The sequence below is a fragment of the Mustela nigripes genome, chromosome 4 (assembly GCF_022355385.1).
Source record: "Mustela nigripes isolate SB6536 chromosome 4, MUSNIG.SB6536, whole genome shotgun sequence".
NCBI classification, from domain to species: Eukaryota; Metazoa; Chordata; class Mammalia; order Carnivora; family Mustelidae; genus Mustela; species Mustela nigripes.
This window is the reverse complement of record NC_081560.1, coordinates 667710-683572: the sequence shown is the minus strand read 5'-3', so window position 1 is coordinate 683572 and position 15863 is coordinate 667710. Positions and strand designations below refer to the sequence as shown.

At 59.1% G+C, this 15863-nt stretch overlaps 1 protein-coding gene across 1 annotated transcript in view; it reads right to left on the bottom strand.

Moving 5' to 3' along the window:
- PTPRN2 (protein tyrosine phosphatase receptor type N2) overlaps positions 1-15863 on the bottom strand; it is a 606978-nt gene that overhangs the window by 507236 nt on the left and 83879 nt on the right. The gene's annotated exons all lie outside the window — the stretch shown is intronic.

Here is a 15863-nt window from a genome sequence, read left to right as displayed (position 1 = left end):
CAGGAGACCCCGGGGCACCTCTGTGCAGAGCGTGGCCAGGGGCCGGCACAGATGTAAGCTGTCCAGAAGCGGCAAGTTCGCTTTGGTCCTCGGGCTCAGGAGTCAATGATGTCCTGCCGCCCCTTGTGTGATACTGGGGATCGACGTCTCCCATCCCCCAAGGGGCACGAGGAGGTCTGGGAAGGTAAATGTGGCTCCTAAGCCCCAGGCCAGGCGTCAGGCTGGAGAGTGGGCGTCAGGTGCTACCGTGCAGGGCAAAGGCGCAGGCGGCAGGAAGTCCGTCCTTGCTCACGGAGGGCTCACACTCTGGCCACTTCTCTAAGTCTCCTCCACACACTGACTCTAAGCCATGTCCCACTCCCACGAAGCTGTTAGCAGGGAGAGCCCCTTCCCGTTTACACCACCTGGAAACCGAGGCACAGAGAGGGTCAGGGGCTTGCCCAAGGTCTCCAACTCACCACCGTGTGTGGAGATGCCCGGGACCCCTGCCCAGGACCTTCCGGAACCGTCCACTTCAGCCCTGGCCACGATCACCCTGAGCATCAGCCTTCCTTTCCGAACACGTGTCCCCACGTTTGACACAGAAAACGTGGCCATCCTCGTCAAGCCACAGCAAGGGGATGTCTTGTTCCGAAACCAATTCCACAATCCCCTTGGCCTCGTGTCTGTCCACTCCCAGAACAAGAGCCGACGTGTTTACATACAGCTACCCCGCGCCCACACCATTCCGACACTGTGGGCTCAGTCGAGCCTGGCACAATTCTCGGGGGTCCGAACGGTCACGGTCTCCTCTCCCCATTGGGAACACTAGGGCCCAGAGAGGCTGAGGGACTGGCTAAGGGCACACATAGGAGGCAGGCTGGCGCACACTCATTATTGCTAACACGACGTCTCTCTGGTGCTGCTGCGACAGCCGGCTCCTGGCCAGGGTGGGAAGCAAGACCGGATACCTCGTCATCTTGATCGCCGAAGCCCACATCAGGAAAAGATAAACCACGGACGACGTGAGGAGGAGAAGGACCAGCACGTGGCTGTCTTGAGCCAACTGATACCAGCAACAGTTTTGAGTGGACTTCTGCACGCGACAAGTCACCCGTGACCAGGTGGGCCAGGGCCCTTCCCAAGATCATCCCACCCCTGCAGTGGGCCCGAGGTTGGCGCCCACGTGCCCCCCAGAGCTCCTTCTGGCACCTGGAGCCCACACGCACGACGGGGCTGGGTATGAGCAGGAGACCCCGAGCTGCTGTGGCAGCTGTGAGCCCCCTGATGAAACGGTGACCCACAGCCCACACGGGGGCCGGCCCTGCAGAAGTCAGGCCGGGCCTGCTTGCTCAGACAGCTGGGCCAACCCATGCACGGCCTGGACACGCCCAGCTGCGCTCCAGGCTGAGAACAGGCGAGGGATGGGCACTCTGAGTGCTCCGCTGCCTTCAGCTTTCCCAGTGAGATCCCCTCCGGACGGCGGCCACGCGTCACAAACCTAACCCTAACCCTAACCCCTCAGTGAGAACCAAGAGCTATGAGGGACCCCAGAGTTTAAGAAACGAACCATCTAGGCCAAATACCCAGATAGACGTGACTTTCCTTTAAAAAGCAAACACGGGGCGCCTGGGTGGCCCCATCGGCTGACCATCCGACTCCTGGTTTCGGGTCGGGTCATGATCTCGTGGGTTACGGGCTCCTGCTCAGCGGAGAGTCAGTGGGACCCTCTCCCTCTGCCCCTCCCCTAACTCGCACACATGTGTGTTTTCCCTCCAAAATACATGAATGAATCTTAAAAAAATAAAAGTAAAAACAACATTAAAGAACCGGCATCTCTTGTGCACTGTCGTGGGAAAGGACAGCAGCTCCTAACAGAAGAAACCCAGAACGACCACACGAACTGGCGGCTCCGCCACCGAGTTCACGCTCAGAAGTAAGAGCAGGGACTGAGTTCCTCCGACCACAGCACGATTCAGAGCCGCCAAGAGCTGGAGACAACCCAAATGTCCCACCAACAGACGAAAGAAAAATCAAACGTGGTCCGTCCACAAAAGGGGGTGTTGTTCCTCGGGCTGCGAGAGGAGGAAATCCTGGCACCTGCTCCCCGTGAGCGTGGAGCGTGTCGCGCCGGGTGAGACAAGCCGGCCCAAGAGGAGGGTTGCTGTGTGAGCGCGGCCACGAGGGGCCTGGAGGAGTGAGACTCACAGACGGAGAGTGGAGAGACCTGGGGAGGGGGAGGGGGTTCGTGTTCAATGAGGACCGAGTGTCAGCTTTGTGGGGGGAAGGGGGTCTGCCGAGGAAGGGGGGTGACGGCTACACGCGGTGGGAATGACCTTAGCGACGCAGAATCGTGCCTTTAAAAAGGGGTAACGTCGTAAATTTAAGTTACAAGTATTTCCGCACAATTTAAAAATTTAACAAAAAGCCAATCAGAATAAAAGAGTAGAACAAAGCAGCCCCCTCTTGGAGAGGACGGAGCATGTGCTTAATAGACGTCACTGTGTCCGCCACCAGGGCCACCCCCGCTGGGAGCGGGCGAGGAGACGTGTGCAGTCCAGGACCAGCCACGGCGGCTGTGGGCCCAGCCACAAGCGGGGCCGGCCGACAGGTTTTCACGGACACACGTGCACTTCCAGTCGCCAGGATGAGCTCACACTTTGATCAGCTCAGACCGGCGAGCACACATTTGGCGCCTACCTTGTCCAGAAGCGAGGTCCAGCCTTTTGAGTTCAGAAACACCAGCCCCTCGCATCTGATGAGACACGTGTGAGCCTCGAGATGACACCAGGACCTGCGTGCCTGGAAGCCAAGGTCCAGAGACGGGCCTGGTTTGCTGGGGAAAGTCAGGGCCGATCAGGGAGGGCTTTCTGGAAGAGGCGAGGCCAGAGGGCTGGAGGACTGCCGCCCCCCGGGGGTGGTGGACAGGCCTTGATCTCCCGACTGCTCCTCCGCACGGCGTGGGAGACGCCTCCCGCCGGGACGGGGCTGGCATCTGGCAGCCACAAGACCGTCCGAACGCCTCAAGTCCCCGAGAGCCTGGGGGTGCCGCTTGGCTACAGGGACTGGGAACTCAGCAGGGGAGCCATGGCCCCAGTCACGGTGAGGGAACGCCGCTTCCTGTGCACCCCGTGGCAAGGCCCTCCCTCGTCAAAATGGTCACCCGTCACGTTGTCAAAGAGCCGACGCTTTGCATCTGGGGTCTGAGCACGAATTACACACGTGCAACCCGAGGCGAGAAGCTCCTCAGAGAGCTGGTGGCAAGGTCACGCCGGGACCAGAAGCGCATCCACACGTGGGAAACGGGACCGGCGTGGCTCCAGGACAAGCCGAGGTAAAGACCGGAGAGGCCCCGGGGGGACCGGCCCCCAGAGCGGGGCGGAGGCTGCGGCGTCTCCCTCCTCCCGCAGCTTCAGGGCCGCGACGCGCACGGAGCAGACGCCGGCGGCATCGGGAAGGCCGGAGAGTGTGAAACGCCAGCGACCCGGCCTCCTCTGACGAGACGTCCCAGGCCCGCTCCGTGCCAGGGTCTGGCCGGGCTCGTCCCCCGCGCACCCTCTCCGTTCGCCGTCTCTGGGCAGCCGGACGCCGGCCGCGAGGCGCCCACGGGACACGCCGTCTCCCAGGCCGGGGGGGCTCAGCTCTCAGGCCTCGGACGGGCTGTGCCTCACCCGCTCCCGTCCGCTGCCGAAGGTCACGGGAAAGCCCCGGACCCTGTCCACCAAGGAGCCGGTGTCCTGGGCCTCCCTGCCGGCGCCCGAACGGTGCGGCTCCCGGGACAGCCCGGACGCAGGGAGGCCCACGGCAGACGCGGACTTCTCTCAGCTCCACACGGTGCCGCCTACCTGCGGCCTCTTCCCGGCCACGAGGCCGCCGGCGCCTGTCGCCGGTGCGAACGGCGGGACATGGGCCTGCAAACTGCTCCGAGAACCACCAGGTCACCGGGGAACCAGCTTCCAGAGCGACGTGGATCTCGGGGAGGGGCGCGCACGACCCGACCACCTCCGTTTCCAGCGCTTCACAGTCAGGCCCGGGAGGCCCGCGGACGGCCCCGGCGGAAGGCCCCGCCCCGTGCGGGGAAGAGCAGGTGCGCGGCTCCCCCCCGGGGCTGCTCCCCCGCACCCGTGTGGCAGAGCGCGTCTCCCCGGACCCCACAGCCGGCGTCGCGGTGCTGACTTCCGGAGCCGCCTGCGCAGCCCCAGAACCTTCTGCTCCCGCAGGTGATTACGGAAAACCGGGGCGGGATGAGGTCTACGCCACGCCGCCATCCGCACCTCGGCCTGTTCCCGTCTCACTGACCTCTGACCCCGGAAGAGGAGGTCTGGCCCTGTAGGCCCGGAAGGTCTGGAATAGAAAGTTCTGGGCCTCAGAACGCTCCAGGGAGGGGTGGCGGCGGGATGGGGCTGGTAACGCCAAGCACAACGTCGATCCGATCCGCAGAAAGGACTCCCGGGCGGCCTTGTGAGGCTCGGCCCTCCTGCAAAGAGAACCCACCCCGGAACGTCGTCGGCAGGAAGGAGCGCGCAGGCACACGGCCCGGAAGAGCCGCCGACCTGCGCGACCAGCGCGGCTCTGCCGTCGCCTGCTCTGCTCCTAAACAGACCGACCCTCCCGGCACTCATCCCACAGCCCCCGAGAGCAGGTCAACATCTTGCTGCGCAATTTTAGAAAAAAGCAGGGGGTTTGCTGAGAGCTGACGAGAACGGAGGTGTGTATTTTAGTCAGGCCCTTGTGCCTTAGGGACAAGAAAACGGAGGACCTGAGGGACGGGGGCTGCCAGGGGTCACCCCAGTCCCTCCACCCCCCCAAGACTCCGCCAGCAGCCCCCCTCCTCGCCCTGGCCCTGCTCAGACACTTGAGCAGCCACAGTCTTCCTTCAGCAGGAAAACTCAAATAAAGGAAATGTAAGGTCAGAGTCGGAAGATAACACATACGCTGGGCCGTGCAAACGGTCTTGAAGACACGGGTGACGTCCTGCCCGTGTGGAGTACGAGCTGAACCACAGGTTCTACCTAGAGGACATGCTTGCCGCACCTACTAGCCCCGCTGTCCCTGGAGGCCCTCTGAGCACCATGAGTAACAGCAGGGACACTGAGGCGGGCCGGCCTTGTCACCCGTCTGCTGGGCCACCTCCAGCGAACTGCTTTTCTCCCTGGCCCCAGGTCCCTCCAAGGCAGCAGTCGAATGAGATCTTTTCTAAGATCCTTTCTTCTAGCTCAAATGCTCTCTCTGTAGAAAACACACCAGGCACAAGCAGGACTGGCCAGATCCAGAGCAACGGCCAGTGTTCACCTCATGCCAGGCAAGGCCCCGCTGCCTACACGGTGCCTGTCCGTCCCCTCGTGCCCACGCAGAGCCAAGCAGAGGCAGCTGCTGTGCTCCCCAGGGCCGGCGGTCAGCACCGTGCTGCAGCCACAGCGCAGACCGTCTGGGCCCGTCGCTCCGGAGCTCACTCCCACAGCCCCGAGTGCCTTCCGGAGCCTGGACCAAGCCTCTCTGATCTTCGGGGGTTGGCGTTGTTTTGTTTGCTTATGTCTGAAAAGAACAGACGGGAATGATCTGAACACCTCGTCCAGCTGGTAGGGAGACGCACTCCCCAAGCTGCGGGGCCGTGAGGAGTTTCATCGACACGAATGGGTGTTTACTGAGAGCCGGACTTGGGGAAAGACGGACAAAGCAAACCCCAAACCACCGAGGTGAACCCCGTTTGCAGGCCTTTGCTGCCAGCAGGCAGTGTTCCCACTTGGGTGACTCTGCCGTGGCAACAAGAGCCCGTTCTGGTTTCCTGCCCGGGATCCAAGCTGGATGGACACAGTAGCTCGGCTCCCACGACATCAGCCGTGTTCTTCTCCTGGAGGCGACTGGGGGGGGGCGGGGGGGACCCGGCCACCACCGTGAATGAGCTGAGTGAGCTCCTTGCTCCGTTCAGGGGAGGGATGGCCGGCCCTGACCTCCAGGTGCTAGCCACACCCGAGCGTCCCCAGGAGGTCCAGGCTCACCCGGGCAGGGCCCTGGCTGGGGCGGGAGACCCCCCACCCCCACCCCACCGAGGCTGGCCCAAGGGTGCTCGGCGGCCCTCACTGTCGAGAGCTCAGGTCCCACCCAAATCTCCAGGGCTGTCGTGTTCCTGCGGCCTGCTGTGGGTCCAAAGATAAGCCGCGGGGAAGGGAAAAGGCGGTTTATCTGCGGCAGCTAATCTCCCCATCAGCAGCCTCTGCTCCAGCCCGTTGCCGAGTAACCGAGGCCGCTCCTGTTATCAGCCCGAAACGGTCCACGGACTATTCAGACGAGAACAGAAAGGCCTGGCAGTGAGAGCCGTAAGCAGCTCCGACGAAAATGGCACATTATGTGGGATGAGGAAAAAGGGAATGTGTTAGCCCTCGTCTTATCTGGGCGGTGACAGTTACTCAAACCGCCGTCCATCACGCGCCTCTGCACCCATTCTTACTCCGGCAACTGGAGAGCTGCTGCCCACGTCCCGCCGCGGGGGGCGGGGTGGGGCGACGAGAGGCGGGCGGGAGAGAGAGCCGGGGCACCTGCTCATCAGCCCGCCTGCCGGTGCGGGCCCCGTCCTCCCCCTTCTTCTCTGCCCCTGCCCCTGCCCCAGCCCCTCCACCCCCACAAGCTTGAGGGGCTCCTCGGAATGAAGGCCCCACCTTCTGAATTATCCAAACCTGCGACCCCAGCCCAGGGCGGACACGGCGGAGTCCACAGCAGGCTGGGCACACCCAGAGCCGGGAGGCTCCGTGACCTGCAGGGCCTGCTCCCAGCATGAGCCTCTGAAGAATGTCCCCAACCGCTCGTCAACAAACCCAACACCCTCCCGCCCCCTCATGCCCAGCTCTGCTCTCAAGCTGGCAGGAAGAGAAGCCCCAGGGCCTGAGAGGGCTGGTGAAGTGCAAGAAGCAGCTCAGGTCCTGGGGGAAAGTAGAGGTGCCTCTTCCCTCAACACGGCCGAGGCGGCCACCAGCCTGCCCACCGGAGCAGCCCCTGGCCTGAGCCCCGCATCAGAGACCTGCCGTCGGGCCCACAGGGAGCCTGGTCTTCTGCCAGTGCTGGTCAGAGGGCGGGGATGCACGCGCGGGCCACCCCTGTCCCCCCAAACCCATCGTGGCCTGAGAGCCACGTGCTCTCAGGGGTCATCAGCCGCCACACATGCTTGGAACGGCCTCTGTGACCCAGAGACCCCTGTGTGCCTGCCAGCACCAAGGAAACACAGCCCACTGAGTCCAGGAGACGCGGGAGCACTCCCCTGACCACTAACATGCGGGGCCTGGAGCTCCCCCATCTCCTCGGCGCCGCGTGAACCCCCCGGGGGCAGAGAGGGCAGCGGGTGTGTGGAAGACCCCACCACACCCCTGAACCTCCTCCACGTCCCCACCAGCTCCATGGCCAGCACTTCTGCGGGCCTGTCCTTCCCCGGGATGCCATCTAGGCAGCCCTGCTCTCCTTCCCCTGTCACAAGGTTATTTGTTGGGAAAATGGAAATCGCAGAGAGATCGTCCAGAGATGGGAAGTTAGAAGTTTTAGTATTCAAAACAGTAACTTATTTAATAGGAAAGTCCATTCTGTACAAAGTACACTTCTGCATTTAAAATAAATTTTAACTATGAGGGAAAGATACCGCTCTCTGGCATCTACGTGGTTTTCAGCTGCCCCTGGGATGACCACCACACCCGGGGCCCCGAGCCATCCCTCTCAGTCTGTGCCGGCCGGGAACGCGGTGGGCTCTGCACGGCCCTCTCACAAGACTCACTCTCCGGTCACCGGACCTCAGCATCACCTGCTCTCCCTGCGCCCAGTGAGCCCTGCGTCCTGGAATCATCCAGCTGTCCTCCCCCGTAGGGAAGGGTGGGTCCCACGCACCACAATGACTGGCCAGTGGAAATGACTGAACAGGAATTCACCAAATCAAAAGCAGGAGTGGGAAGAAATGCTTACAACCCATGCTCACCACCGCGGCGTTCACAGCGGCCCGGAAACAAGCAAGCGGCCGTCAGCGGCCGGATGCAAAAGCGACGTGTGGCGAAGACGTACGACAGTGTCCTTTGGCCTCGCAAAGGAGGGCAGTCCTGCCCCGGCCACGGCCTGGCTGAACCCCGAGGACACCGTGCTCCGTGGAAGCAGCCCGTCACGGAAGGACAAATGCCGCGTGAGCCCAGCATCGGGGGTCCCCGGAGCCGTCAGATCCACAGGGACAGCGAGCAGACGGTGTGCCCGGGATCCGGGGAGAGGGACTCAGCGGGGAAGGACGAGACGGAGACGGAGACGGAGGCGGTGACGGCCACGCGAGGACGCAGAGGCGGTGACGGCCACGCGAGGACGCGGATGTGCGTCGTGCCCTGAACCATGTGCTCAGAAGTGGTTAGGGGGTAAACTGCACTATGTACACTTGATCGGAATTCTTTAAAATGACAAAGAAATTAGTGAATGAATAGGAAACTGAAAGGAAGAGACGTGTTCCCCACTTCAGGGGGCGTGAGGGGAAGGTTCTCTCTGCGCTGCAGAACCCCAACAAGCCAAAGGGACCCAAGCACAGGTTGAAATACGTTATCGATTCCCAAAACGTCATTAGAAACAAGCATGCCTGTTCGAAGAGCTCTTCACTTCACTTTGAAAGCATCTTGGCTTCCAATCCGGACAGATCAGCGCTTGGGGGGATATGAGTGAATAATGGGCCACGAGAACAACCCAATTTGGTTTCCTGCTGGCAAAGAAATCTTCGGCCTAACAAGCCGGACGCAGAGGACGCCTTCCGCCCCTGTCAGACGCGCCAGATGAACTCTGACAAAGGGGCCGGCTGGGCCACGGGAACCTTCTCCAGATCACCGTCAAGGACAGTCCTAGTCCTCACACGGCCTTCAAGGGTGTCCATCGAAAGGTCCAATTCAGCAACCCTCTCAGGTTGTTTTCTCAAAGACTACGAAAAATAATAATTCCTGTAAATCAACACGGATCGCCCTTAATTACCACTCCGCCGTCACGGCTGTGTGAAAACCAGCCACGGCCAAGTGCTGACACACATTAACGAGCAATGACGCACACACAGCATCGTAAATGGAAGGATAATGAAAGCAATTTATTTGAAAATTAAAATATGATTAAGAATGACGGCCCGTGGAGGAGCCCAGATGTCTAAGGAAAGTGCCTGATGCGCCACCAGCTCTCGTGAACCAAAGGAGCCTGGAGAAATTGTTTTCCCTTCTCTGACAGTCTTTAACATAAAGTGACTTCGCTAACGGATGGGTACATCCTCTCAGAAGCAGGGCCTCCGAGGGCTGCCCCGTGCATGGGGAGGCTCGCCAACATAGCCCTCCCCAAGCGTCCCTGTCCCGGGGGCCATGAACTACAGCTGGCAATGTGGGTGCCAAGTGTCCGCTCATCGCCAGGATGCCAGGGAGGCCTCCAGTAGGATTCTCCCAGGTCTGGGGTCTAATTTCAGACTCTGGGACCAAAGCAGCCACACGGAGGAGCAGCTTCTCACAAGACAGGTCCAATCTGGAGCTCGCCTTTTGTTCATGCAGACACAGGCCCCCCACCTCGACCCCTCCCAAGGACGGTCGGAGCAGGCTGCCCTCCGGGCGGGTCCAGAAGCAGATGTGGAGGGCATGGCACCAAGAACCTGGACCCGGTGTCCCCACAAGCCCCAAAGATGACCCACAAGGACCTTTAGGAGGTGGCTCCCTCAGATGGGGGAGGTCGCTCTGTGTTTGCTGCCGGAGTCCAGTCATCCTCGAGCCATGGGACAGGCTCAGGCCCTCCTGGGCCTCTCTAGCCGGCACTGTCCCGTGCTCACCGTGTAACAACACAGAACACGTCCCTGCGCCTGTGCCGAGCCCACCCGACCTCCTCCCAGTGATCCCAGCTCTGTCCGCACGTCACGGCTGGACGCTCGGGCTCCTCCCCTCTCACCAGGATTCGGTTCCCCTCCCTCCTCGCTGTGTAGGGGCCCCCCTTCGTCTGCTCCGGATCAAAGCATGGTCCAGCTGCAGACAGGAGAGGGCTGAACGCCACAGCCCAGCACGAGCAGCCTCTCCTGGGCCCCACTGTGGCCTGGAGCTCTAGGGACCTGCCAGTGACACCCAGATGCCCAGGCCGCTGAGAGCCACCCAGCCCTTCCTAAACGCCAGTGTGTTCCACGGAACTGGAAAACAGACGGGGCAAGGACCCCTGCCGCAGACGCTCCTGGTGTGACGCTGCTCCGTACGCACGTGGAGAAAAGGCCTCGGCGTCTGCACACGGGGAGCGACGCTCTGACTCTGTCTGTCGCTACAGAGCTGCCAACCAGAGCAACGCGGCATTTTGCACCTCAGACGACCATCTGGGCAGCTGCTGTGTAGTGAGCACGACAGGCTCGTCTACTTTAAAACCGAACAGTTACTGTGGGAAGGTGTGCCGATGAGACACACCCTTCTGAAAGCCACGTCCACATCATTGCCAGAAAGTTTTACAACATTCAAACCTTTCTTGAAGGCGCTTCGAGTTCGCAGAGCGTCCTACCTGGTTGAACTTAGGGCATTTACGTGCTCAGAGTCTGGGGAGCCAGTGACTCACGTATCGGGGCAGTGTGAGGCGGCAACGGCAGGGTTCAGTGGTTAACCGTCCCCGAAGGACGCATACAGCCGAGGGGAAAGCTCCCTGTCGTCCTGCGGTCATCACATCGAGCTACAATAACAGGCTGAGGTTTGTGGTTTGAACAAATTATTCTAAACTTCTTAAATAATGTTTCAAAGTACATTGCTATCACATCCAAATAATAATATAAAGACAGATATTTAGTGTCTGGGTTTGTAGAAAGTATCCAGTTGTTTAAGAAAAATCGCTTTTAAATCTGCAGGAAAATCATGCCCACTTGCAAGTGTGAGGCGATGTTTTCGCCCTGTGCTCCGGGTTGCAGGCATGCTGCAGCGTGGACAGGGCCGGGGAGCGCGCTGTTCGGAAGGCTGGTGGAGAGGAGAGGCGGGTCTCGTCACACTCGGGGGCCGCCCGGCTTGATGCTGCATTAGAAGAGCTGTGGACTGTCCCTTCTCTCCGCTACCACAGTGCTGTGAGAACACGTCCTACGCACAGCGAGGGCTTAAGAGAGCCCCAAGAGCTGGTACCCCTTGAGCACAAGCTCTCAGGCGCGTGTCCTGCTGGAGGACGGCTGCGGCACCACCAGCACATTCAGAAAGCCCCCGAGCACGGCTGGGGTGCTGCCTGGGAGGGAGCACCTGCTCCGCCCAGCAGTAGCCGGACACACTCCCCTTCCCACGTCCCTGCCGCCGTCCTGTGGTCAGATGTCCTCCTTCTTCCGAACGGATGTGTGTGAGCTGATAACTCATTCTAATTTGCACTGGCTACGGATTTGCGATGGCTACTAATGAAGGTGAGCATCTCTTTATGTAGTGGTTACTCATTTCAGTTTTACTGTCATGATATAAGATTTGAGACTTAAGGTTAATTATTCCAACCTGTGAGAGCAGAGTATCGTCCCGTTATTTCTGTCTTCTTTCTTCAGCGTCCCGCAGTTCTCAGAACGCGGGGCTTTCACTTCCTCACTGACGCTCATTCCTGGGTGTTTTGTTATTCTTGGTACAATCATAAATGCGACTGTTTTCTTAATTCCTCTTTCTGATAGCTCACTATCATGTGTAGAAACACAACCAATTTCTCTGCCTTAATTTCGTATCCTGCAACTTTACTGAATTCACATACTCATTCTAATAGTTGTTTTTCCTTTCTCTGGTGGGGCGTATACATAATCACACCGTCTGCAAAGACTGATGGTTTTACTTCTCCTTTTCCAATGTGGAAGCCTTGGATTTCTTCTTCTTTCCTAATTGCTGTGGCTGGGCCTTCCCACGCCGTGTCAAATAACAGTGGCAAGAGTGGGCATCCCTGTCTTGTCTCCGATCTTACAGGGAAGCCACAGGCTTTCCATCGAGTTTGATGTTAGCTGTGGATGGTCATATGTGGACTCTGTTATATTTAAATATGCTCCTTTAAACCCTCTTTGTTAAGAGTTTTTAATCATTAATGGATATTGAATTTTGTCCATGCTTTTTCTGTGTCTGTTGAGATGATCAAAGGATTTTTACCCTTCATTTTACCAGCGTGGCACATCATCTTGATGGGCGTTGAGCCATGCCTGCATTCTTGCAATAAATCCCACTGATTGTGTAAGAGATTTATTGTTGAGTTCAGTTTGGTGATATTTTGTTCAGGATTTTTACCTCTGATGTTCATCGGAGATATTGGCCTGTGCTTCTCAATTTTCGTGTTACCTTTGTCTACTTTCATAATTAGAGCAATGCTGGCCTCAAACAATGAGTTTGGAAGTCTTCCTTCCCCTTCAGCTTTTCAGAAAAATTTGAGACGAGAAGGTACTAACATTTCTTTAAACATTTGACAGAATTCACTCTGGTCCTGGACTTTTATTTTGCGGAGTTTTTAAATCAATGCTTCAATGTCATTACTTACAATCAGTCCATTCAGATTTTCTATTTCTTCACAGTTCACTCTTAGAAGGTTGCGTGTTTCTAGAAATTTATCCATTCTTCCGGGTTGTGGTAAATCAATTTTTAAATATTGCCCAAGATCTGAGAATAGAAGTGAAGCGGCAGAGACTCACGTGTGAGTCCGATGCAGAAGCTCATATTAAAGCCGGTAGAGGTTCCACTAAACATCAAACTTCACACCGAAAGCCGGTGCGTAAGGCTCACCGTGCAGAATTCTCTGCTCCGGCATCCAGTCACGCAAGCTTTGCTGTGTGACATACGCGGGCCGCCTCCAACACCCGCAGTCTGTGTTTTCCACACACACAGGCCACACGACGTGGGTAGATGTAGTGGCACACACCGTGGCCACGAGCTCCTGTCTGAAGATTCACGGGTCTGACAGCGATGAAGGAGAGGAAAGGAGTCCCGGCTGAGGTTCGGGACAGGAATCGCGGAGCCCGTGCTTCTCTGCACGAATCAGACAGTAACAGGAGCCCAGGGGGATCTCCTCCCAGGAGCCCCTTCCTCCGTCCTGTGACACCGCCTACACACTGCAGGTCTGAGGTCAGGTAGCAGCAAAGAGAAGGCACTGGAGAGCATGTCCATGCAGAACAGCAACTGGTGGCACCGTGAGACACGTGGCCAGAAGGAGAAGTGTCCCGCTGCCGGGACCATCACTGGGAATGTGTCAGAGCGCCACGAGGCCAACCAGCTACAAGCAGACAGTCAGCACGCCTGAAACGTGAGACGTCTTAAGCTCCTTCTAACCGAAAGAGCCCGACTTCCCGTTTCTCTCCTCCCCTCCTTCCCTGTCTCTGACGTCAGGAACCGCGGTTGCTCTACTCCCTGGCATCCGGGGCTCCGATCGGGGTTCTGATCAGCCAACGGCAGGAGCTCGCCCGCTCTGGCAGCTGCGGCCAGCCTCGGCGGAGCGCCTGTGGCCAGCAGCCGTCACAGGCGGCATGTGCGGACCATGTCCTTGACGAACGAAGCACAGGTGGGAGCGCATGTGGCCTTGCCCAGTGCACATCACACGCGCCCTCACTGCCGGGGGAGGCGACAAGACTCACGCGAGTCGTGGCCACGTGGCAGCAACAAGGAGACCCACGGTGACCCTGCAGCGAGTGCTCGCTCGTCTCTCCGCACACGGCGCCAGGGCAGCGTCTCCACTGCCCGCCACACGCGGTGTGATGGACGGGAGGCCACGCCACCCTGGAGGGTTTCTTCTGCCACGTTTGGGGGGACTGCTCTCAAGGACACTTTCCCTTTAGAATCAGTCATCGTTTGCAGCCACGGCTCATGCAGCTGCACCTCTCAGCCGCTGGTCGCCCTTCCGCAGACCCCGTTCCCAGGGGCTTTGCAAGTGGGAGTAAACCTGCACAGTGACCAGAAGTGTCACAGGAGAGTGAAGAGTGGAAGCGGCCCGAGTGATGTCTGGTGGGGGTCTCTCCAGCCGGGAGCACAGCGCTGCTGGGACGTTGTCTTCCTCCACTCAGGGTAGGAAAGGGCAGCTCCGAAAGCTTCAGGGAAAAGGGACTGTCCTGGTGGGCCACCACGAGAGGCCAGCTCGCTGGGCGTCAGGGAGACGAGCTCCTGCCAGGAGCAGGGAACCGAGATCCAACTTCTCTCATGGAAGGCGGCCCTGGCGCTCCGGGGCTGACACCGCAGGCAAATCCCCGCCTGCACATGCCGGCAGCTGAGCTGGGCACACACAGGGGGCGAGGACGCGAGAAGCGGGTCAGGGCTCCGGGTCAGGGCTCCGGTCCAGGCCCAGGCGTGGCTGCGCAGGCAGCCACCGGCGAGCCCCAGACACTCAGAAAACGATGGCTGCACTGATGACGCTCCCCGCGCATCCGCGGGGCTGGGCCTGGACAGGGGCTCCAAGGCCAGAAGCGGAGGCCGCCGGGGCCTTCAGGGGCACCCAGCAGCAACACTGTCGACAACGAGAGGCTGACGGGTTAGGACCTCAAACTTGCGGTCTGCACGCTTGCTTGTCAGCTCGTTCTGAGGAGGCCTCGGCAGGCAGCCCCAGCGCCCACCATGGCATCACAGCTGCCCCGCGTGAGGACGGGGGAACGCGGTTTGCGTGACCACAGCACCACAGAGTCGGAGGGGAGTCTACGAAGGATTCGTCCAGAGAGTGGAAAACAGCCTCATCAGCACGTTCATGGGGATCGGAACAGGCTCCCTTCCACGCAGGAGCCCTCTGGATACTCGGGTACCCACCGGAAATGCAGCTTCCCACAGCTGGAATCCATCGGGAAAAGGCTCAGTTCCATGAACAACTTCTCCAGAACGATTAAAATTTCAACCACGGCATTAGCACAAGCCAAACGGCCACCTGGCTTAACCTTGACTCAGGACCGTCTTCTCGTCGTCCAAAGCTGAAGGCCTTAGTCGGACTTTCCCTCCTACGGGTGCCCCGGGGAACGGACACGAAGACGGCGCACCGAGGGGCAAACAGGACTGCCAGATGTCGGCGGGCGCGGGCGTGGGAAAACCCATGGTCAGGATTGCTCCTTGTCTGGGGAACACAATGTATCCGTCATCGTAACGGGACACGCTTCCAGTGGGGATGTTGATTCAAGAGGCCGGGGCATCACTGACCTCCCTGATACCCGGTCTCTGAGACCGTCTCAGTCTCTGGCGGAGACAGACCGTGGGCCCTCAACTGCCACGGCAGCTTCCCCAGGCGGCACCCACTGACGAGCGGACTTTAAATGAGCAGATCTTGATTTTTACTAGAAACATCACAGCTCTTGTTTTGTCTCAAACCCTCTTGAGAAAAACGTGTTATTCCTGCCAGTATTGTGCCTTGGGCTGATAAATTATCATGTAATTATTGTCACGTTGGCAAAATTCTGTCCAAGGCAGAGGTCAGGCGGTAGGCACCACCTGGAAAGGCTCCTGACTCCCCCTTCCTCGCTCAGGACCCGAGAGGGATGGCAACCCTGGGAGCCGGGAAGCCTGTCCCGCGAGCTAAGCCCAGAGAAGCAGCGAGGCACAGCTTCCCCAGGAGGAGGAAGACAGGGTTCAGCCTCCCCCAGAGGCCGCACGACCCAAACTGAGTGGCTGGGGTTGTTCCCGGTGCTTGGTCCCTCAGTCCTCTCTGTTGTTCCTGGAGAAACAATAATCTCAGGACAAGAACTCTGTGTACAAAGGATGAAGAGACAGGAACCAATCTGGGAGACTTGCCGACTATTTAGATGCAGGAACAGCTGAATTATGACACAACGTGTCCAAAAATAACCCCTTCAAGTGCTCAGTCAATGGTCAGGTGGTGGGAGCTGCCCCAAGTCCCTGAGCATGATGGTGTCTGAGTACCTTTCTGTTGGCTCAGGACACCCATGGCCAGTACAGGCAGCCCCGCTGAAATCAAAGCAAGAGCTGGACCAAGACCACAGA